The sequence below is a fragment of the Pseudophryne corroboree genome, chromosome 10 (genome assembly GCF_028390025.1).
Source record: "Pseudophryne corroboree isolate aPseCor3 chromosome 10, aPseCor3.hap2, whole genome shotgun sequence".
Taxonomy (NCBI): Eukaryota; Metazoa; Chordata; class Amphibia; order Anura; family Myobatrachidae; genus Pseudophryne; species Pseudophryne corroboree.
In genome coordinates, this window is record NC_086453.1 from 19,063,160 (window position 1) to 19,086,609 (window position 23,450).

Here is a 23,450-nt window from a genome sequence, read left to right on the forward strand (position 1 = left end):
CCTGTGTTATTACACACACTGATACAGTATAACACTGCCCCGCACGCTGTAGTAGTGTCCTGTGTTATTACACACACTGATATAGTATAACACTGCCCCGCACGCTGTAGTAGTGTCCTGTGTTATTACACACACTGATACAGTATAACACTGCCCCGCACGCTGTATTAGTGTCCTGTGTTATTACACACACTGATACAGTATAACACTGCCCCGCACGCTGCAGTAGTGTCCTGTGTTATTACACACACTGATACAGTATAACACTGCCCCGCACGCTGCAGTAGTGTCCTGTGTTATTACACACACTGATACAGTATAACACTGCCCCGCACGCTGTAGTAGTGTCCTGTGTTATTACACACACTGATACAGTATAACACTGCCCCGCACGCTGTATTAGTGTCCTGTGTTATTACACACACTGATACAGTATAACACTGCCCCGCACGCTGTAGTAGTGTCCTGTGTTATTACACACACTGATATAGTATAACACTGCCCCGCACGCTGTAGTAGTGTCCTGTGTTATTACACACACTGATACAGTATAACACTGCCCCGCACGCTGTAGTAGTGTCCTGTGTTATTATACACACTGATACAGTATAACACTGCCCCCCATGCTGTAGTAGTGTCCTGTGTTATTACACACACTGATACAGTATAACACTGCCCCGCACGCTGTATTAGTGTCCTGTGTTATTACACACACTGATACAGTATAACACTGCCCCGCACGCTGCAGTAGTGTCCTGTGTTATTACACACACTGATACAGTATAACACTGCCCCGCACGCTGCAGTAGTGTCCTGTGTTATTACACACACTGATACAGTATAACACTACCCCGCACGCTGTAGTAGTGTCCTGTGTTATTACACACACTGATACAGTATAACACTGCCCCGCACCCTGTAGTAGTGTCCTGTGTTATTACACACACTGATACAGTATAACACTGCCCCGCACGCTGTAGTAGTGTCCTGTGTTATTACACACACTGATACAGTATAACACTGCCCCGCACGCTGTAGTAGTGTCCTGTGTTATTACACACACTGATACAGTATAACACTGCCCCGCACGTTGTAGTAGTGTCCTGTGTTATTACACACACTGATACAGTATAACACTGCCCCGCACGCTGTATTAGTGTCCTGTGTTATTACACACACTGATACAGTATAACACTGCCCCGCACGCTGTAGTAGTGTCCTGTGTTATTACACACACTGATACAGTATAACACTGCCCCGCACGCTGTAGTAGTGTCCTGTGTTATTACACACACTGATACAGTATAACACTGCCCCGCACGTTGTAGTAGTGTCCTGTGTTATTACACACACTGATACAGTATAACACTGCCCCGCACGCTGTAGTAGTGTCCTGTGTTATTACACACACTGATACAGTATAACACTGCCCCGCACGCTGTAGTAGTGTCCTGTGTTATTACACACACTGATACAGTATAACACTGCCCCGCACGCTGTAGTAGTGTCCTGTGTAATTACACACACTGATACACTATAACACTGCCCCGCACGCTGTAGTAGTGTCCTGTGTTATTACACACACTGATACAGTATAACACTGCCCCGCACGTTGTAGTAGTGTCCTGTGTTATTACACACACTGATACAGTATAACACTGCCCCGCACGCTGTATTAGTGTCCTGTGTTATTACATACACTGATTACAGTATAACACTGCCCCGCACCCTGTATTAGTGTCCTGTGTTATTACACACACTGATACAGTATAACACTGCCCCCGCACGCTGTAGTATGTGTCCTGTGTTATTACACACACTGATACAGTATAACACTGCCCGGCATGCTGTAGTAGTGTCTTGTGTTATTACACACACTGATACAGTATAACACTGCCCCCGCACGCTGTATTAGTGTCCTGTGTTATTACACACACTGATACAGTATAACACTGCCCCGCACGCTGTAGTAGTGTCCTGTGTTATTATTACACACACTGATACAGTATAACACTGCCCGCACGCTGTAGTAGTGTCACTGTGTTATTACACACACTGATACAGTATAACACTGCCACGCACGCTGTAGTAGTGTCCTGTGTTATTACACACACTTATACAGTATAACACTGCACCGCACGCTGTAGTAGTGTCCTGTGTTATTACACACACTGATACAGTATAACACTGCCCCGCACGCTGCAGTAGTGTCCTGTGTTATTACACACACTGATACAGTATAACACTGCCCCGCACGCTGTAGTAGTGTCCTGTGTTATTACACACACTGATACAGTATAACACTGCCCCTCACGCTGTATTAGTGTCCTGTGTTATTACACACACTGATACAGTATAACACTGCCCCGCACGCTGTATTAGTGTCCTGTGTTATTACACACACTGATACAGTATAACACTGCCCGGCATGCTGTAGTAGTGTCCTGTGTTATTACACACACTGATACAGTATAACACTGCCCTGCACGCTGTAGTAGTGTCCTGTGTTATTATTACACACACTGATACAGTATAACACTGCCCGCACGCTGTAGTAGTGTCCTGTGTTATTACACACACTGATACAGTATAACACTGCCCCGCACGCTGTAGTAGTGTCCTGTGTTATTACACACACTGATACAGTATAACACTGCCCCGCACGCTGTAGTAGTGTCCTGTGTTATTACACACACTGATACAGTATAACACTGCACCGCACGCTGTAGTAGTGTCCTGTGTTATTACACACACTGATACAGTATAACACTGCCCCGCACGCTGTAGTAGTGTCCTGTGTTATTACACACACTGATACAGTATAACACTGCCCCGCACGCTGTATTAGTGCCCTGTGTTATTACACACACTGATACAGTATAACACTGCCCGCACGCTGTAGTAGTGTCCTGTGTTATTACACACACTGATACAGTATAACACTGCCCCGCACGCTGTATTAGTGTCCTGTGTTATTACACACACTGATACAGTATGACACTGCCCGGCACGCTGTAGTAGTGTCCTGTGTTATTACACACTGATACAGTATAACACTGCCCCGCACGCTGTAGTAGTGTCCTGTGTTATTACACACACTGATACAGTATAACACTGCCCTGCACGCTGTAGTAGTGCCCTGTGTTATTACACACACTGATACAGTATAACACTGCCCCGCACGCTGTATTAGTGTCCTGTGTTATTACACACACTGATACAGTATAACACTGCCCCGCACGCTGAAGTAGTGTCCTGTGTTATTACACACACTGATACAGTATAACACTGCCCCGCACGTTGTAGTAGTGTCCTGTGTTATTACACACACTGATACAGTATAACACTGCCCCGCACGCTGTAGTAGTGTCCTGTGTTATTACACACACTGATACAGTATAACACTGCCCCGCACGCTGTAGAAGTGTCCTGTGTTATTACACACACTGATACAGTATAACACTGCCCCGCACGCTGTAGAAGTGTCCTGTGTTATTACACACACTGATACAGTATAACACTGCCCCGCACGCTGTAGTAGTGCCCTGTGTTATTACACACACTGATACAGTATAACACTGCCCCGCACGCTGTATTAGTGTCCTGTGTTATTACACACACTGATACAGTATAACACTGCCCCGCGCGCTGAAGTAGTGTCCTGTGTTATTACACACACTGATACAGTATAACACTGCCCCGCACGCTGTAGTAGTGTCCTGTGTTATTACACACACTGATACAGTATAACACTGCCCCGCACGCTGTAGTAGTGTCCTGTGTTATTACACACACTGATACAGTATAACACTGCCCCGCACGCTGTAGTAGTGTCCTGTGTTATTACACACACTGATACAGTATAACACTGCCCCGCACGCTGTAGTAGTGTCCTGTGTTATTACACACACTGATACAGTATAACACTGCCCCGCACGCTGTAGTAGTGTCCTGTGTTATTACACACACTGATACAGTATAACACTGCCCCCCATGCTGTAGTAGTGTCCTGTGTTATTACACACACTGATACAGTATAACACTGCCCCGCACGCTGTAGTAGTGTCCTGTGTTATTACACACACTGATACAGTATAACACTGCCCCGCACGTTGTAGTAGTGTCCTGTGTTATTACACACACTGATACAGTATAACACTGCCCCGCACGCTGTAGTAGTGTCCTGTGTTATTACACACACTGATACAGTATAACACTGCCCCGCACGCTGTATTAGTGTCCTGTGTTATTACACACACTGATACAGTATAACACTGCCCCGCACGCTGTAGTAGTGTCCTGTGTTATTACACACACTGATACAGTATAACACTGCCCCGCACGCTGTAGTAGTGTCCTGTGTTATTACACACACTGGTACAGTATAACACTGCCCCGCACGCTGTAGTAGTGTCCTGTGTTATTACACACACTGATACAGTATAACACTGCCCCGCACGCTGTAGTAGTGTCCTGTGTTATTACACACTGATTCAGTATAACTCTGCCCCGCACGCTGTAGTAGTGTCCTGTGTTATTATACACACTGATACAGTATAACACTGCCCCGCACGCTGTAGTAGTGTCCTGTGTTATTACACACTGATACAGTATAACTCTGCCCCGCACGCTGTAGTAGTGTCCTGTGTTATTACACACTGATACAGTATAACTCTGCCCCGCACGCTGTAGTAGTGTCCTGTGTTATTACACACACTGATACAGTATAACACTGCCCCGCACGCTGTAGTAGTGTCCTGTGTTATTACACACACTGATACAGTATAACACTGCCCCGCACGCTGTAGTAGTGTCCTGTGTTATTACACACACTGATACAGTATAACACTGCCCCGCACGCTGTAGTAGTGTCCTGTGTTATTACACACACTGATACAGTATAACATTGCCCCGCACGCTGTAGTAGTGTCCTGTGTTATTACACACACTGATACAGTATAACACTGCCCCGCACGCTGTAGTAGTGTCCTGTGTTATTACACACTGATACAGTATAACTCTGCCCCGCACGCTGTAGTAGTGTCCTGTGTTATTATACACACTGATACAGTATAACACTGCCCCGCACGCTGTAGTAGTGTCCTGTGTTATTACACACTGATACAGTATAACTCTGCCCCGCACGCTGTAGTAGTGTCCTGTGTTATTACACACACTGATACAGTATAACACTGCCCCCCATGCTGTAGTAGTATCCTGTGTTATTACACACACTGATACAGTATAACACTGCCCCGCACGCTGTAGTAGTGTCCTGTGTTATTACACACACTGATACAGTATAACACTGCCCCCCATGCTGTAGTAGTATCCTGTGTTATTACACACACTGATACAGTATAACACTGCCCCGCACGCTGTAGTAGTGTCCTGTGTTATTACACACACTGATACAGTATAACACTGCCCCGCACGCTGTAGTAGTGTCCTGTGTTATTACACACACTGATACAGTATAACACTGCCCCGCACGCTGTATTAGTGTCCTGTGTTATTACACACACTGATACAGTATAACACTGCCCCGCACGCTGCAGTAGTGTCCTGTGTTATTACACACACTGATACAATATAACACTGTAGCACTCCTGTATGTGTGCTCTGTCCTGTGTTATTATACACACTGATACAATATAACACTGTAGCACTCCTGTGTGTGTGCTCTGTCCTGTGTTATTACACACACTGATACAATATAACACTGTAGCACTCCTGTATGTGTGCTCTGTCCTGTGTTATTATTACACACGTTGATACAATATAACACTGTAGCACTCCTGTATGTGTGCTCTATCCTGTGTTATTACACACTGATACAATATAACACTGTAGCACTCCTGTATGTGTGCTCTGTCCTGTGTTATTATTACACACGCTGATACAATATAACACTGTAGCACTCCTGTATGTGTGCTCTGTCCTGTGTTATTACACACACTGATACAATATAACACTGTAGCACTCCTGTATGTGTGCTCTGTCCTGTGTTATTACACACACTGATACAATATAACACTGTAGCACTCCTGTATGTGTGCTCTGTACTGTGTTATTACACACACTGATACAATATAACACTGTAGCACTCCTGTGTGTTTGCTCTGTCCTGTGTTATTACACACACTGATACAATATAACACTGTAGCACTCCTGTATGTGTGCTCTATCCTGTGTTATTACACACACTGATACAATATAACACTGTAGCACTCCTGTGTGTGTGCTCTGTCCTGTGTTATTATTATTATTACACACACTGATACAATATAACACTGTAGCACTCCTGTATGTGTGCTCTATCCTGTGTTATTACACACTGATACAATATAACACTGTAGCACTCCTGTATGTGTGCTCTGTCCTGTGTTATTATTACACACGCTGATACAATATAACACTGTAGCACTCCTGTATGTGTGCTCTGTCCTGTGTTATTACACACACTGATACAATATAACACTGTAGCACTCCTGTATGTGTGCTCTGTCCTGTGTTATTACACACACTGATACAATATAACACTGTAGCACTCCTGTATGTGTGCTCTGTACTGTGTTATTACACACACTGATACAATATAACACTGTAGCACTCCTGTATGTGTGCTCTGTCCTGTGTTATTACACACACTGATACAATATAACACTGTAGCACTCCTGTATGTGTGCTCTGTCCTGTGTTATTACACACACTGATACAATATAACACTGTAGCACTCCTGTATGTGTGCTCTGTACTGTGTTATTACACACACTGATACAATATAACACTGTAGCACTCCTGTGTGTTTGCTCTGTCCTGTGTTATTACACACACTGATACAATATAACACTGTAGCACTCCTGTATGTGTGCTCTATCCTGTGTTATTACACACACTGATACAATATAACACTGTAGCATTCCTGTATGTGTGCTCTGTCCTGTGTTATTACACACGCTGATACAATATAACACTGTAGCACTCCTGTATGTGTGCTCTGTCTTGTGTTATTACACACACTGATACAATATAACACTGTAGCACTCCTGTATGTGTGCTCTGTCCTGTGTTATTACACACACTGATACAATATAACACTGTAGCACTCCTGTGTGTACGCTCTGTCCTGTGTTATTATACACGCTGATACAATATAACACTGTAGCACTCCTGTATGTGTGCTCTGTCCTGTGTTATTACACACACTGATACAATATAACACTGTAGCACTCCTGTATGTGTGCTCTGTCCTGTGTTATTACACACACTGATACAATATAACACTGTAGCACTCCTGTATGTGTGCTCTGTACTGTGTTATTACACACACTGATACAATATAACTGTTAGGCGCCGGGGTCCGCTCGTCGGTGCGGCCCGGCGCCTAGCAACCAGGGACGCCGTGCACGTACAGCCGCCGGCTCCCTGGCAACGCTAGACGCCGGGCGCACGGAGCCGCACGGACCCTAGCAACGGGGACGCCACTGGCGGACCGCGTTCCCCGTTGCTGGGTCCATTTAAATTAGTAAGGGCACCTGTTTCCTGGCCGTGCAGCAAGGCAGCTGCACGGCATTCATGCAATCAGCACTGGCAGCAGTTGATTGGAGGGCTTCGGTTTATATGCTCTTGCAGTGCCTCACACAGACGCCGGTAATAGCTTCCTGCATGCTGTATCTGTTTGCTGAGAGTGTTTCCAGTCCTGCTGTATCCGGTCGTTCCTGTCCTCAGTTGTCCTGCACTCGGAAGTCGTCATCTGTTCCCAGAGTCCTGACTGAGCACCGTTAAACATCCAGTGGTGTTCGTGAGTCGCGGCGTAGCCGTGTGTTGCGGCTTGGCCGCTTTATTACTTATTATTTATTATTTGTGTTTCGGAGCTTTTGCGGAGGATTCCGCTCCCACAGATCCACTCTGGTATCCAGCGGTGCTGGGTAGGAGTAATGGACTAGTGGATTTTGGTTGTCCTTTTATCTGCCGGTTTTTCCGCGCATACTTCAAGTTTGGTTAGTTAGCTTGTTGCCCTTGGCCTGTTGTAGTCAGAGGTCCTCTTGTCATCATCCTGCCTCGGATTTCCCTTTGTCTCTCACTAAGACCGGGGGGCACCGGAGTTGGGCAGACATAATCCGCCTTTCAAACGTGGCTGCCAGGGGCTCAAGAAACCATAGTCTCGCAAGGGATTTCCGATAGCACGGGTGAGACAATAGAGTTAGGGCGCCAGGGGCAACTAGTCTTTCCTGCTCCCGTAACCAGCATTCCCTTCCAGTACTCTGGCCATTGTCATAAGATCTCCTCCGGTCAGGAGTACTGGAATCATAACATTATTACCGGCCAAACCAAAACTTAAAATTAAACAGGGTTTGATTTTTTTCCTTATTCAGTTTTGTAAGAGTTATCGGCCTCATGAATCCCACAGGTTTAGGGCCAAATCCTGGTCAGCTCCTAGTCAGCCAGATTCAAGAACTTACTCAGATGGTTCAGGATCTTTCCCTGCGGGTGAAGTCGCAGGAAGATCTTTTACGAACTTCCCCGAGGGTAGTCCCTGAACCAAAAATGCACTTGCCTGACCGTTTTTCTGGTGATAGGAAGGAGTTTTTTAATTTTAAAGAATCCTGTAAACTTTATTTTCGTTTAAGACCGATCTCCTCAGGTACTGAATCTCAGCGGGTTGGAATCATTATTTCTTTGCTCCAGGGGGATCCTCAGACCTGGGCATTTGGTTTAAAAGCAGAGGATCCGGCATTGTTGTCAGTCGACGCTTTTTTGGGGTCTTTAGGGCTTTTGTATGATGACCCTGATAGAGAGGCATCCGCTGAGAGTCAGTTACGCGCTCTCAGACAGGGTAGAAATCCTGCAGAGGTTTATTGTACAGAGTTTCGCAGTTGGTCGAACGACTGTGGCTGGAATGACCCAGCCCTGCGCAGTCAGTTTCGCCTCGGCTTATCTGAGTCTATAAAAGACAGTCTCCTTCAGTATCCCGCTCCTGAGACTCTCGATAAACTCATGGAGCTTTCTATTAAGATTGATCGACGTCTCAGAGAGCGGAGGGCTGAAAAAGGAGCACCAGTCAGGACTACTCCATGTGTATTTTCCATTCCTGAGGACGTAGAGGAGCCCATGCAGATGGGTCTCTCCCGACTGTCTCCAGAAGAAAGTGTGATAGCCGAGCAGCGGCATGTCCTTCAGTGATTTTAAAAAGCATTGTCACGCCAGGCTTTCTCATGACATAAAAAAGCAGTTTATTCACAGTTCAGACAGGGTTATCACGACAGTAACATTTAACTCCTTGTTCTCCTCTCCAGCGCCATATTCATATGGGTTACATCAAGTTACATCTCCTTTCATTTGCTTCACGGGCAATAACAGCATTTACAGTGATGTGACATCATTACAGTACAGTACATACCAGCGCAGTCTCTGGGAATCAGTAGTGCGGCTTTCGCAAACTGAAATTCATTTTAGTGTGCTCTCCCCCATTCGCTAGGGGCTCTATCTAAACGGAATCTCATGTACACGTTACTGGGGGCCTTCCGCCAAACGTGGTTCCTACCACTCACCCAGCTCGTCCTATCCCGCAGACTCACACCTCCCGTCCTGCTTCTTGGGTACCCCTGAAGGTCCTCTGTTCCTGGTTCCTTCCACTGTACTCTGCATACTGTGGCTCTCACACTGCACTCTCCATCTCTCACTGAAGCTGCTGGCTCTCCCTCTCTTCATAGCAACACCCACACGCTGCTCTTCTTTCCATCATGCCAGGGACTGTGGAGTGCCATTCTTGTTCCACAGTCCCCAGCCTGCGTTTCTCCTGGACACTTAGCCTGTGCCCTCCATCCTCAGTCCTCAACTCACACTGAACTGTCCTGTGCTTCGTTCCTTTTTCTAAAATCCCCCTGCACTTCCTGTCCTAACCCCCTACATGTGGCAGGGTCTGCAAGTAACTGGTGTTGGGGCCATAAAACTCCCCCACTCACTGATAAGAATTAAAAGGCTTTTGGAACTTTCCAATATCTCTTGTCTCCTAACATTCCAGTATGCCACATACACCCCTGCTAAAATCTTGCGTGTCCCCACGCAATATACCTATGAGCTTTCAAAAAGTCTAGCAAGGAACAGTCTCTTACTGTATACTCTACAGCAAGGTCAAAACATAACACACAATAAACAAGCATAATTGCAGTACACATCACACACAGTATAACAATCACATGAGCAGAAAAACATGGCATGCAAACACAATATAACAATCACATGAGCAGAAAAACATGGCATGCAAACACACAATATAACAATCACATGAGCAGAAAAACATGGCATCACATGAAATACAAATCACATATACTGCTGTCTTTTTCCTGTGAATTACAGTCCTGGGTCACAGATGATCATGAATGTTCTAACATCTTCTGGCAATTGTGCCAAACACTTAGAACCTGCCCGTGCCGGCCCTTGTCTCCCCCAGTTCGCTGGCTCAAAAGAGATAGCTGGCTTTCATGGGCCCCTCCCAATAAAGTTTTCCCCAAATTGTCAAATAAATCTTCGGTACCGATCCTGTTCGCGGACGCCAAGTTGTGATAGCCGGGCGGGGCCAGGTCCATCAGTGTTTTTAAAAAAGCATTGCACACCAGGCCATGTCATCACATAAGCAAGCAGTTTATTCACAGTTCAGACAGGGTTATCACGACAGTAACATTTAACTCCTTGTTCTCCTCTCCAGCGCAATATTCATATGGGTTACATCAAGTTACATCTCCTTTCATTTGCTTCACGGGCAATAACAGCATTTGCAGTGATGTGACATCATTACAGTACAGTACATACCAGCGCAGTCTCTGGGAATCAGTAGTGCGGCTTTCGCAAACTGAAATTCATTTTAGTGTTAACTCCCCCATTCGCTAGGGGCTCTATCTAAACGGGATCTCATGTACACGTTACTGGGGGCCTTCCGCCAAACGTGGTTCCTACCACTCACCCAGCTCGTCCTATCCCGCAGACTCACACCTCCCGTCCTGCTTCTTGGGTACCCCTGAAGGTCCTCTGTTCCTGGTTCCTTCCACTGTACTCTGCATACTGTGGCTCTCACACTGCACTCTCCATCTCTCACTGAAGCTGCTGGCTCTCCCTCTCTTCATAGCAACACCCACACGCTGCTCTTCTTTCCATCATGCCAGGGACTGTGGAGTGCCATTCTTGTTCCACAGTCCCCAGCCTGCGTTTCTCCTGGACACTTAGCCTGTGCCCTCCATCCTCAGTCCTCAGCTCACACTGAACTGTCCTGTGCTTCGTTCCTTTTTCTAAAATCCCCCTGCACTTCCTGTCCTAACCCCCTACATGTGGCAGGGTCTGCAAGTAACTGGTGTTGGGGCCATAAAACTCCCCCACTCACTGATAAGAATTAAAAGGCCTTTGGAACTTTCCAATATCTCTTGTCTCCTAACATTCCAGTATGCCACAAAAGAGCCAGAAGGCAAAACTCTGGTCTTTGTTTGTACTGTGGGGGTAAGGGACATTTTGCCCGTAATTGTCCGAACAAGTCGGGAAACACCTCGACCAAGTGAATTGTGAGGGGGGTCACTTTGGTCTGCAGCTTATCTCCTCGAATAACTCCCTTTTAGTCCCAGCTAAAGTTTCCTTTGGCAGCCTCAGTTCTTCGGTGTCGGCTTTTGTCGACAGTGGAGCTGCAGGGAACTTTATGGACTTAACTTGGGCCAAGGCCTTAGGTATTCCTCAGTTAGCCTTGGGTAGGTGTATCACCATGCATGGTTTAGATGGGAGTCCCTTGTCCAATGGGGTTATTTCCCTCTGTACACCTCCTGTACTACTTACGGTAGGAGCTCTTCATTCCGAAAAGATCGAGTTCTTCCTTACCCATTGCCCAGCAGTTCCAGTGGTTCTGGGTCACCCTTGGCTGGCCTTTCATAATCCCACCATTGATTGGCAGTCGGGGGAGATTTCACAATGGGGTACCATCTGTAATAAGGAATGTATTACGTTTCCCGTTAGAATAGCTGCTGCCATTCCCGAACTCATTCCCGTGGAATACCAGGACTTTGTTGATGTGTTTTCCAAGGGCAATGCGGACATTCTGCCTCCCCATCGGCCTTATGATTGTGCTATTGAGCTAATTCCCGGTGCCACATTGCCAAAGGGAAGGTTATATGCTTTATCCGGGCCAGAAACTGCGGCCATGAATGAGTATGTTAAGGAGAGTCTAGGGAAAGGATTTATCAGGCCATCTAAATCCCCTTTAAGTGCAGGCTTCTTCTTTGTGGAGAAAAAAGACCTTGCATTGACTTTAGAGCCCTGAATAAGATCTCAGTTAAAAATACTTATCCTCTGCCGCTGATTTCTGTCCTCTTTGATCAGCTGCGTTCGGCTGTGATTTTTTCTAAAATTGACCTGAGGGGAGCATATAACCTCATCCGAATCAAGTCTGGAGATGAGTGGAAGACGGCTTTCAGTACTCAGTCGGGTCACTACGAGTATCTGGTGATGCCGTTCGGCTTGTCTAACGCTCCGGCAGTTTTCCAGGATCTCATTAACGATGTGCTCCGTGACTTTCTAGGAAGATTCGTGGTCGTTTACTTAGACGACATCCTGATCTATTCTGACTCAATTGAACAACATGTTACCCAGGTGCGTCAGGTTCTTCAAAAATTACGTGAAAATCATCTATATGCCAAGCTGGAGAAGTGTGAGTTTCATGTCATGGAGGTATCCTTTTTAGGGTACATTATTTCCCCTCGGGGATTCTGCATGGAACCTAAGAAGCTTCAAGCCATCCTTAGTTGGGCGCAACCCACCAACTTAAAAGCAATTCAGCGCTTTTTAGGGTTTGCGAATTATTATAGAAGATTTATTCATTCTTTTTCCGACCTGGTTGCTCCCATGGTGGCACTGACTAAGAAGGGAGCGGATCCTACCAACTGGTCACGTGAAGCTGAGTTATCCTTTCAGGCCTTGAAACAAGCTTTTGTCTCAGCTCCAGTCCTCAGACATCCCAACCCAGAATTGCCCTTCATTGTTGAGGTTGATGCCTCGGAGGTTGGAGTGGGGGCTATCCTATCTCAAAAGGATCCGGAGTCTCTGGAACTACATCCTTGTGCCTTCATGTCCAGGAAATTCTCATCCGCTGAATCCAACTACGATGTTGGTAACCGGGAGTTACTGGCTATTAAATGGGCTTTCGAGGAGTGGAGACATTGGCTTGAGGGAGCAACACATACCATTTCAGTATTGACTGACCACAAAAATCTTCAGTACATCGAATCAGCTAAGCGGCTGAATGCCCGGCAGGCTCGTTGGGCTTTATTTTTTACTCGTTTCAAGTTTATTATCACCTTTAGGCCAGGTTCCAAGAATACAACAACAGTAAGGCTGCGCTTAGAGAGATGAATTGTCTAATAATAAAATGAATTTATTAAATATAAAATATAAAATATGTCTTTCGGACAGTAAAATTGAGAATACACTGTAAAAATAGCCTCTAATCTCCTGTTATACAACATACATGCTTGTTCCCAATGTTCCTTAGGACCTTTTAATTTTAGAACCAATTTAATCCTGGGGCTATAGCATAGTCACCTTTGAGAAAACAGCAGGAGCTGTGAAACGCGTCAGGTGTGAGCCTCCTTGTCACCTTATCACCATACATCACCACAAGCTTGAACCACCTTGGACCCCAAAAACCAGCTCGTCTTGAACCAATCCACAATTAAGGACTGGATTTCTGCAAACCAAACGCACTACTGGTGAGGACTTTCCATTTGATTTATGCCATACCATTGGAACTGCTAATCCTCCAGCGTTGGGACTCTGATCATTCCAGCCCAGGGACTATGCTATAGCCCCAGGATTAAATTGGTTCTAAAATTAAAAGGTCCTAAGGAACATTGGGAACAAGCATGTATGTTGTATAACAGGACATTAGAGGCTATTTTTACAGTGTATTCTCAATTTTACTGTCCGAAAGACATATTTTATATTTTATATTTAATAAATTCATTTTATTATTAGACAATTCATCTCTCTAAGCGCAGCCTTACTGTTGTTGTATTTAGTTTGTTTTTCTTATATAGGAGTAACTACCCTATACAGGCAGCTGCTGCACAAATTCAATTGGAATCACACTCATAGCGCCCCTTCCCAACCTAGGTTGGTTTATTCTATTATATTGCACAGGTTCCAAGAATACCAAGGCGGATGCCCTGTCACGCAGTTTTCTTCCAGTTCATAATAACAGTCCTGTTACTCCCATACTTCCGTCTTCAGTCATTTGGGCAGGCCTCACACAAGATTTATTTACCCAGTTAAAGCAGCTTCAACATCAAGCTCCTGGAAATACTCCTGCTGGTCGTCTTTACGTCCCTGAGTTTTTGAGAGCTACTGTTTTGACTGAATTTCATGATAGCAAAGTTGCCGGGCATCCGGGGATCTCTAAGACTTTGGAATTAGTCTCCCGCTCAGTATGGTGGCCTGGTCTTTCTAAAGACATTAAGGAGTTTGTTTTTTCTTGTCAGGTCTGTGCACAGCATAAGGTTCCCCGTTCCTTGCCTATCGGGCAACTTATGCCCTTAAATGTTCCTCTCAGGCCATGGTCTCATATTTCCATGGATTTTGTGGTAGACCTCCCTCTGTCAGCCGGATTCCGAGTCATATGGGTGGTAGTGGACCGTTTTAGCAAGATGGCTCATTTCATTGCTCTTCCCCGACTGCCATCTGCCCAGGGATTGGTTGTTTTGTTTCTCCGCCATGTTTTCAGACTTCATGGGTTGCCCACTGATATTGTTTCTGATCGGGGTCCACAATTCATTGCACAATTCTGGAAGTCCTTTTGTGCCTCATTAAAGATGAAATTGTCTTTAACATCCGGTTACCATCCCCAATCCAACGGGCAGACCGAGCGAGTTAATCAATCATTAAAACAGTATTTGCGTTTGTACTCAGCCAAACTCCAGAATGATTGGTCCGAGTTTCTTCCTTTGGCGGAGTTTGCTTACAATAATTCTTGTCATTCCTCCACTAATGTGTCTCCATTCTTTTCAGTTTTTGGTTTTCACCCCAGAGCTAATTCTTTTTTTCAACATTCTTCTGTTTCCTCGCTAACCTTAACCTCTCATCTCAGAGTCATTTGGAAAAAAGTGCACCTTGCCCTCAGAAAAGCGGCATTTCGAGAGAAAATTTTTTCGGACAGGCTCCGACGTCCTTGCACTTTTAAGGTGGGAGACAGGGTATGGTTGTCGACTCGTAACATTAGACTTCGACAAACCTCAGCTAGATTGGGCCCCAAATTTATTGGACCATTTCATATTATTAAAAAAATCAACCCAGTTGCTTTCCGGTTACGTTTACCAAGAGCTCTCCGGATCGGAAATACATTCCATTGCTCCCTGTTGAAACCATACGTTTCTTCCAGTAGATTTCCTCGGAAGATCTCTCAGGGGAAATCACCAGTAGATGTACAGGGACAACAGGAGTTCTTGGTGGAGAAGGTTCTCGATTCCAAATTGTCCCGGGGTCGGCTTTATTTTCTGGTGCACTGGAGAGGCTATGGTCCAGAGGAAAGGTCTTGGGTCCTGGATAAGGATCTCCATGCCCCGAGGCTCAAGAGGGCATTTTTTCGGGAATTTCCTCAGAAACCTGGCTTTAGGGGTTCCTTGACCCCTCCTCAAGGGGGGGGGGTACTGTTAGGCGCCGGGGTCCGCTCGTCGGTGCGGCCCGGCGCCTAGCAACCAGGGACGCCGTGCGCGTACAGCCGCCGGCTCCCTGGCAATGCTAGACGCCGGGCGCACGGAGCCGCACGGACCCTAGCAACGGGGACGCCACTGGCGGACCGTGTTCCCCGTTGCTGGGTCCATTTAAATTAGTAAGGGCACCTGTTTCCTGGCCGTGCAGCAAGGCAGCTGCACGGCATTCATGCAATCAGCACTGGCAGCAGTTGATTGGAGGGCTTCGGTTTATATGCTCTTGCAGTGCCTCACACAGACGCCGGTAATAGCTTCCTGCATGCTGTATCTGTTTGCTGAGAGTGTTTCCAGTCCTGCTGTATCCGGTCGTTCCTGTCCTCAGTTGTCCTGCACTCGGAAGTCGTCATCTGTTCCTAGAGTCCTGACTGAGCACCGTTAAACATCCAGTGGTGTTCGTGAGTCGCGGCGTAGCCGCGTGTTGCGGCTTGGCCGCTTTATTACTTATTATTTATTATTTGTGTTTCGGAGCTTTTGCGGAGGATTCCGCTCCCACAGATCCACTCTGGTATCCAGCGGTGCTGGGTAGGAGTAATGGACTAGTGGATTTTGGTTGTCCTTTTATCTGGCGGTTTTTCCGCGCATACTTCAAGTTTGGTTAGTTAGCTTGTTGCCCTTGGCCTGTTGTAGTCAGAGGTCCTCTTGTCATCATCCTGCCTCGGATTTCCCTTTGTCTCTCACTAAGACCGGGGGGCACCGGAGTTGGGCAGACATAATCCGCCTTTCAAACGTGGCTGCCAGGGGCTCAAGAAACCATAGTCTCGCAAGGGATTTCCGATAGCACGGGTGAGACAATAGAGTTAGGGCGCCAGGGGCAACTAGTCTTTCCTGCTCCCGTAACCAGCATTCCCTTCCAGTACTCTGGCCATTGTCATAAGATCTCCTCCGGTCAGGAGTACTGGAATCATAACAATAACACTGTAGCACTCCTGTGTGTTTGCTCTGTCCTGTGTTATTACACACACTGATACAATATAACACTGTAGCACTCCTGTGTGTGTGCTCTGTCCTGTGTTATTACACACACTGATACAATATAACACTGTATCACCCCTGTATGTATGCTCTGTCATGTGTTATTACACACTGATACAATATAACACTGTAGCACTCCTGTATGTGTGCTCTATCCTGTGTTATTACACACACTGATACAATATAACACTGTAGCACTCCTGTATGTGTGATCTGTCCTGTGTTATTACACACGCTGATACAATATAACACTGTAGCACTCCTGCGTGTATGCTCTGTCCTGTGTTATTACACACGCTGATACAATATAACACTGTAGCACTCCTGTATGTGTGCTCTGTCCTGTGTTATTATTACACACACTGATACAATATAACACTGTAGCACTCCTGTATGTGTGCTCTGTCCTGTGTTATTACACACACTGATACAATATAACACTGTAGCACTCCTGTATGTGTGCTCTGTCCTGTGTTATTACACACACTGATACAATATAACACTGTAGCACTCCTGTATGTGTGCTCTGTCCTGTGTTATTACACACACTGATACAATATAACACTGTAGCACTCCTGTATGTGTGCTCTGTCCTGTGTTATTACACACACTGATACAATATAACACTGTAGCACTCCTGTATGTGTGCTCTGTCCTGTGTTATTATTACACACACTGATACAATATAACACTGTAGCACTCCTGTATGTGTGCTCTGTCCTGTGTTATTACACACACTGATACAATATAACACTGTAGCACTCCTGTATGTGTGCTCTGTCCTGTGTTATTACACACACTGATACAATATAACACTGTAGCACTCCTGTGTGTGTGCTCTGTCCTGTGTTATTATTACACACACTGATACAATATAACACTGTAGCACTCCTGTGTGTATGCTCTGTCCTGTGTTATTACACACACTGATACAATATAACACTGTAGCACTCCTGTATGTGTGCTCTGTCCTGTGTTATTACACACACTGATACAATATAACACTGTAGCACTCCTGTATGTGTGCTCTGTCCTGTGTTATTACACACACTGATACAATATAACACTGTAGCACTCCTGTATGTGTGCTCTGTCCTGTGTTATTACACACACTGATACAATATAACACTGTAGCACTCCTGTGTGTATGCTCTGTCCTGTGTTATTACACACACTGATACAATATAACACTGTAGCACTCCTGTGTGTATGCTCTGTCCTGTGTTATTACACACACTGATACAATATAACACTGTAGCACTCCTGTATGTGTGCTCTGTCCTGTGTTATTACACACACTGATACAATATAACACTGTAGCACTCCTGTATGTGTGTGCTCTATCCTGTGTTATTACACACACTGATACAATATAGCACTGTATCACCCCTGTATGTGTGCTCTGTCCTGTGTTATTACACACACTGATACAATATAACACTGTAGCACTCCTGTGTGTGTGCTCTGTCCTGTGTTATTACACACGCTGATACAATATAACACTGTAGCACTCCTGTGTGTATGCTCTGTCCTGTGTTATTACACACTGATACAATATAACACTGTAGCACTCCTGTGTGTATGCTCTGTCCTGCGTTACTACACACTGATACAATATAACACTGTAGCACTCCTGTGTGTATGCTCTGTCCTGTGTTATTACACACGCTGATACAATAGAACACTGTAGCACTCCTGTATGTGTGCTCTGTCCTGTGTTATTACACACACTGATACAATATAACACTGTAGCACTCTTTTATGTGTGCTCTGTCCTGTGTTATTACACACTGATACAATATAACACTGTAGCACTCCTGTGTGTGTGCTCTGTCCTGTGTTATTACACACGCTGATACAATATAACACTGTAGCACTCCTGTATGCGTGCTCTGTACTGTGTTATTACACACACTGATACAATATAACACTGTAGCACTCCTGTATGTGTGCTCTGTCCTGTGTTATTACACACACTGATACAATATAACACTGTAGCACTCTTTTATGTGTGCTCTGTCCTGTGTTATTACACACTGATACAATATAACACTGTAGCACTCCTGTATGTGTGCTCTATCCTGTATTATTACACACGCTGATACAATATAACACTGTAGCACTCCTGTGTGTGTGCTCTGTCCTGTGTTATTACACACACTGATACAATATAACACTGTAGCACTCCTGTGTGTGTGCTCTGTCCTGTGTTATTACACACGCTGATACAATATAACACTGTAGCACTCCTGTATGTGTGCTCTGTCCTGTGTTATTACACACGCTGATACAATATAACACTGTAGCACTCCTATGTGTACGCTCTGTCCTGTGTTATAACACACACTGATACAATATAACACTGTAGCACTCCTGTATGTGTGCTGTCCTGTGTTATTACACACACTGATACAATATAACACTGTAGCACTCCTGTGTGTATGCTCTGTCCTGTGTTATTACACACACTGATACAAAATAACACTGTAGCACTCCTGTGTGTATGCTCTGTCCTGTGTTATTACACACGCTGATACAATATAACACTGTAGCACTCCTGTATGCGTGCTCTGTACTGTGTTATTACACACACTGATACAATATAACACTGTAGCACTCCTGTATGTGTGCTCTGTCCTGTGTTATTACACACACTGATACAATATAACACTGTAGCACTCCTGTGTGTGTGTGTGCTCTGTCCTGTGTTATTACACACGCTGATACAATATAACACTGTAGCACTCCTGTATGCGTGCTCTGTACTGTGTTATTACACACACTGATACAATATAACACTGTAGCACTCCTGTGTGTATGCTCTGTCCTGTGTTATTACACACGCTGATACAATATAACACTGTAGCACTCCTGTATGCGTGCTCTGTACTGTGTTATTACACACACTGATACAATATAACACTGTAGCACTCCTGTATGTGTGCTCTGTCCTGTGTTATTACACACACTGATACAATATAACACTGTAGCACTCCTGTATGTGTGCTCTGTCCTGTGTTATTACACACACTGATACAATATAACACTGTAGCACTCCTGTATGTGTGCTCTGTCCTGTGTTATTACACACTGATACAATATAACACTGTAGCACTACTGTATGTGTGCTCTGTCCTGTGTTATTACACACACTGATACAATATAACACTGTAGCACTCCTGTGTGTATGCTCATTCCTGTGTTATTACACACACTGATACAATATAACACTGTAGCACTCCTGTATGTGTGCTCTGTCCTGTGTTATTACACACTGATACAATATAACACTGTAGCACTCCTGTATGTGTGCTCTATCCTGTGTTATTACACACACTGATACAATATAACACTGTAGCACTCCTGTGTGTATGCTCTGTCCTGTGTTATTACACACACTGATACAATATAACACTGTAGCACTCCTGTATGTGTGCTCTGTCCTGTGTTATTACACACACTGATACAATATAACACTGTAGCACTCCTGTGTGTATGCTCTGTCCTGTGTTATTACACACACTGATACAATATAACACTGTAGCACTCCTGTAGGTATACTCTGTCCTGTGTTATTACACACACTGATACAATATAACACTGTAGCACTCCTGTATGTGTGCTCTATCCTGTGTTATTACACACGCTGATACAATATAACACTGTAGCACTCCTGTAGGTATACTCTGTCCTGTGTTATTACACACACTGATACAATATAACACTGTAGCACTCCTGTAGGTATACTCTGTCCTGTGTTATTACACACACACACTGATACAATATAACACTGTAGCACTCCTGTGTGTATGCTCTGTCCTGTGTTATTACACACACTGATACAATATAACACTGTAGCACTCCTGTAGGTATACTCTGTCCTGTGTTATTACACACTGGTACAATATAACACTGTAGCACTCCTGTATGTGTGCACTGTCCTGCCAGTGAATATTTGCAGTATGTGGCTGTAATCATTTGCTGGAGCTGCCTCTATACACAGATAGAAGCTGTGGGGTCACTGATGATTTACGTTGCAGATAGCTGCCCCATGGCTGAGTGCTCCCATTGCAGGGTCAGGGTTCCACCTTGCATGTGTACATAGAAATAGCATGAGTCTGACGCTCCCCCATTGGCCAGGCTCCATCTCACATTCTACCATTGTCTTTGCACCTGAATGGATTATCCCATTCTCCAGGCCGGGGGAGGGAGGCCGAGGATTGTGATGGTATGTGTGTGAGGAAGGCCGGAGGGTGGCCCATGGCTGGGTATGGACAGAGGAACCCTATGAGGAGAGAGGGTGGGCAGGGGTAAGGGGGGTGTCTCACACATCTTTTGTCAGGGACCTGGATGGCTGTTCCTCCTGCCCCCCCCCCTGTGGCATGCACATCCAGCCAGCCACAGACTGAATTGAGACAATGTAATGAGAGACTGTCAGGGAGAGAGACATACTGAGAGCGCCTGGTACTGGTAGTCATGGATAGATGCCACCATGGGCAGTGCCCCTAGACAGAGCCCCTCCAGTATCAGGCGGAAGGCGGCGGGGGCACGGTGACGGATCGGCCAGACACAGAGACCCCTGGGTACGTTGGTGGATTCAGGAATTGTACGGTGTGTCCTGGACCCCGAGAGCAACCATGAAGTCTGGCGGGGGCTAAATGATAGCTCCCATCTACCCCTCCCAGGCAGCAGGATGGTGGTGAGTACCAGGGGGGGCATCTCGTGGTGTAGGGAGCATCCGGAGGGAGTGACCAGCAGGTGCCTTTGTTGTGGGTGGCAGTGGTGCTGTCACTGTGTGTAGATAATCCACACAGGGTGCATGGTGGGAGACAGGCAGGCATCAGACAGACCGGGTTGTACGTTCTATTCTGGCAGATGCAATCCTCATAGGCTCAGGGGGGGCTGTGTGGTGGCATGTATTGTCGTCAGGGTTCACATAAGCCACCCTAGAAATTAGGGGGGGGGGTGTATTGTAGGGAGAAACCCACTGGCAGGGTTAATTAACGATGGATCACTTGCAGTGTCAAGTTTACTTAAGCGATGCTCTGCGGGTCCACGCAGGGCTCGCTGGAGAGATGCTCTGCAGAACACTATCAACAGAGTGGCCTATGGGGGAGATGCACCGCGGACGCCTCATTAGGGCAGTCATCGGCGGCGGCGACGCCAGGAGCACATATGAGTGATGTCTGATGATCACTGACAGCAGCATACACGCTGGAGCGATGCTCTGCAGGCTGCAGCTTCCTGGCTCCGGATGAATGAAGGGCGACGCTCTGCAGAGCAGAGGCTGGGGCAAAGGTTTACAGCGTTGAGTCCTCTATAGTCCACAGCAGGGGTTAATGCCAATGCCTGCCGCTAAGAGGTAATTAATGAGCTAAAACAAGAAGCGGGTCAGAAGTCTGAGCGATATCCTGTTAGAGTGTGAGCTCTTGGGATCGCGAATCTCTTCTACCATTTCGAAGTATTCTTGTTTTGGCATTAGATTGCAAGCTCTGGTGGGGCAGGGGCATGGGTCTGTATGTCTTGATGGTTCTTTGCACCTGCTGTGCCTCATTCAGAGTAAGGAGGAAATTAAGGTGGCAAAAACGCGTTGCGCTGCAGGTTGGGGCAAATTGTAATGTGCAGACATGTCCAGGGTGCAGAGGAGGGCCTCCACCTTGCAATGTCTGTGCGCCACATACAAAAGCGGGCAGTATTTTCCCTGCATGCAAATAACAGAAAAATTGCGTTTGCCCACCGTGCATTATTATTACCCGTTATTTATGTAGCGCACACATATTCCGCAGCGCTTTACAGAGAATATCTGGCCACTCACATCCGTCCCTGCCCCATTGCATTGCAGCGTGGTTTGTCCTGCTGCAGATTTGCGCGCTGTCGCTGGGTTTGCTCCCAGCTGTGAGGCCCATTGTACGCAATCTCCTGTCCTATAAGCACTATAGGGGGTACTCTTATATTTTATTTTTTATGCTCCTTTGTTAAGTGCCGTTCCGGCATACACCCACTTCCCATGTCATGTCGACCTAATGACCATATCCCCTTCCCATACATAATCGCTCTTCCCTGTGGAAGATTTTTCCGGCGCTGCGAGCGAATAAGGCCCTGGAACCAGTCTCAGTGATTGGTATTGCAGAGAGACAGCGGCTGCTTAGAGAGAGGGCGCAGTTAGCATTACCGAGACAGCCTGACAGTGGGATCACTGTGTCCCTTATTCCTTTAACATAACAAAAGCAGAGACTCTCCCTCCTCCCTCTGCTTCCCAGCCCTTCGGCCTGCTCTGAATTTTCGCCCTGGGTCTCCCAGCCGTGGGGTAGTGGTTCAGGTTCCTATGGTAACCAGTCTTCCCGCGCAAAGCTTGCGGGGTGACAATTGTGATGGGGATGTCACTGGTGGGGGGGCATGGGGGGACGGGTACGACGACTATATCCTTTGTAATAGGCACACAGCCAGCTGTTAGTATAACTGGAACTGGGGCCTTGTTTACTAAGCAGCCTTATTATAGAGCTACCAGTTAGACGCGTGACTGGAAATCTCTCACACGTATGTCCTAGAAGCCTTCAGGCCGGCCTTTCTACACAAAGGAAACTGGAGATCGTGCGTGCTTTTCCGTTCGCTCTGATTATTGGGATATTCTACTTTCAGATGATGAATACAGTGTGTGTTATGTGGCGCTGGCCTTGCTTAGTTCAAAAGTTACTGCTTGGGAAAGTAAAATGTGTGGTCTGCTGTGTTCTAAGTCAT

The 23,450-nt window shown here is 46.0% G+C and overlaps 1 protein-coding gene across 1 annotated transcript in view; it reads left to right on the forward strand.

The window, feature by feature from the left end:
* ARHGAP33 (Rho GTPase activating protein 33) overlaps positions 1 to 23,450 on the forward strand; it is a 153,462-nt gene that overhangs the window by 72,708 nt on the left and 57,304 nt on the right. The window lies entirely within an intron of this gene.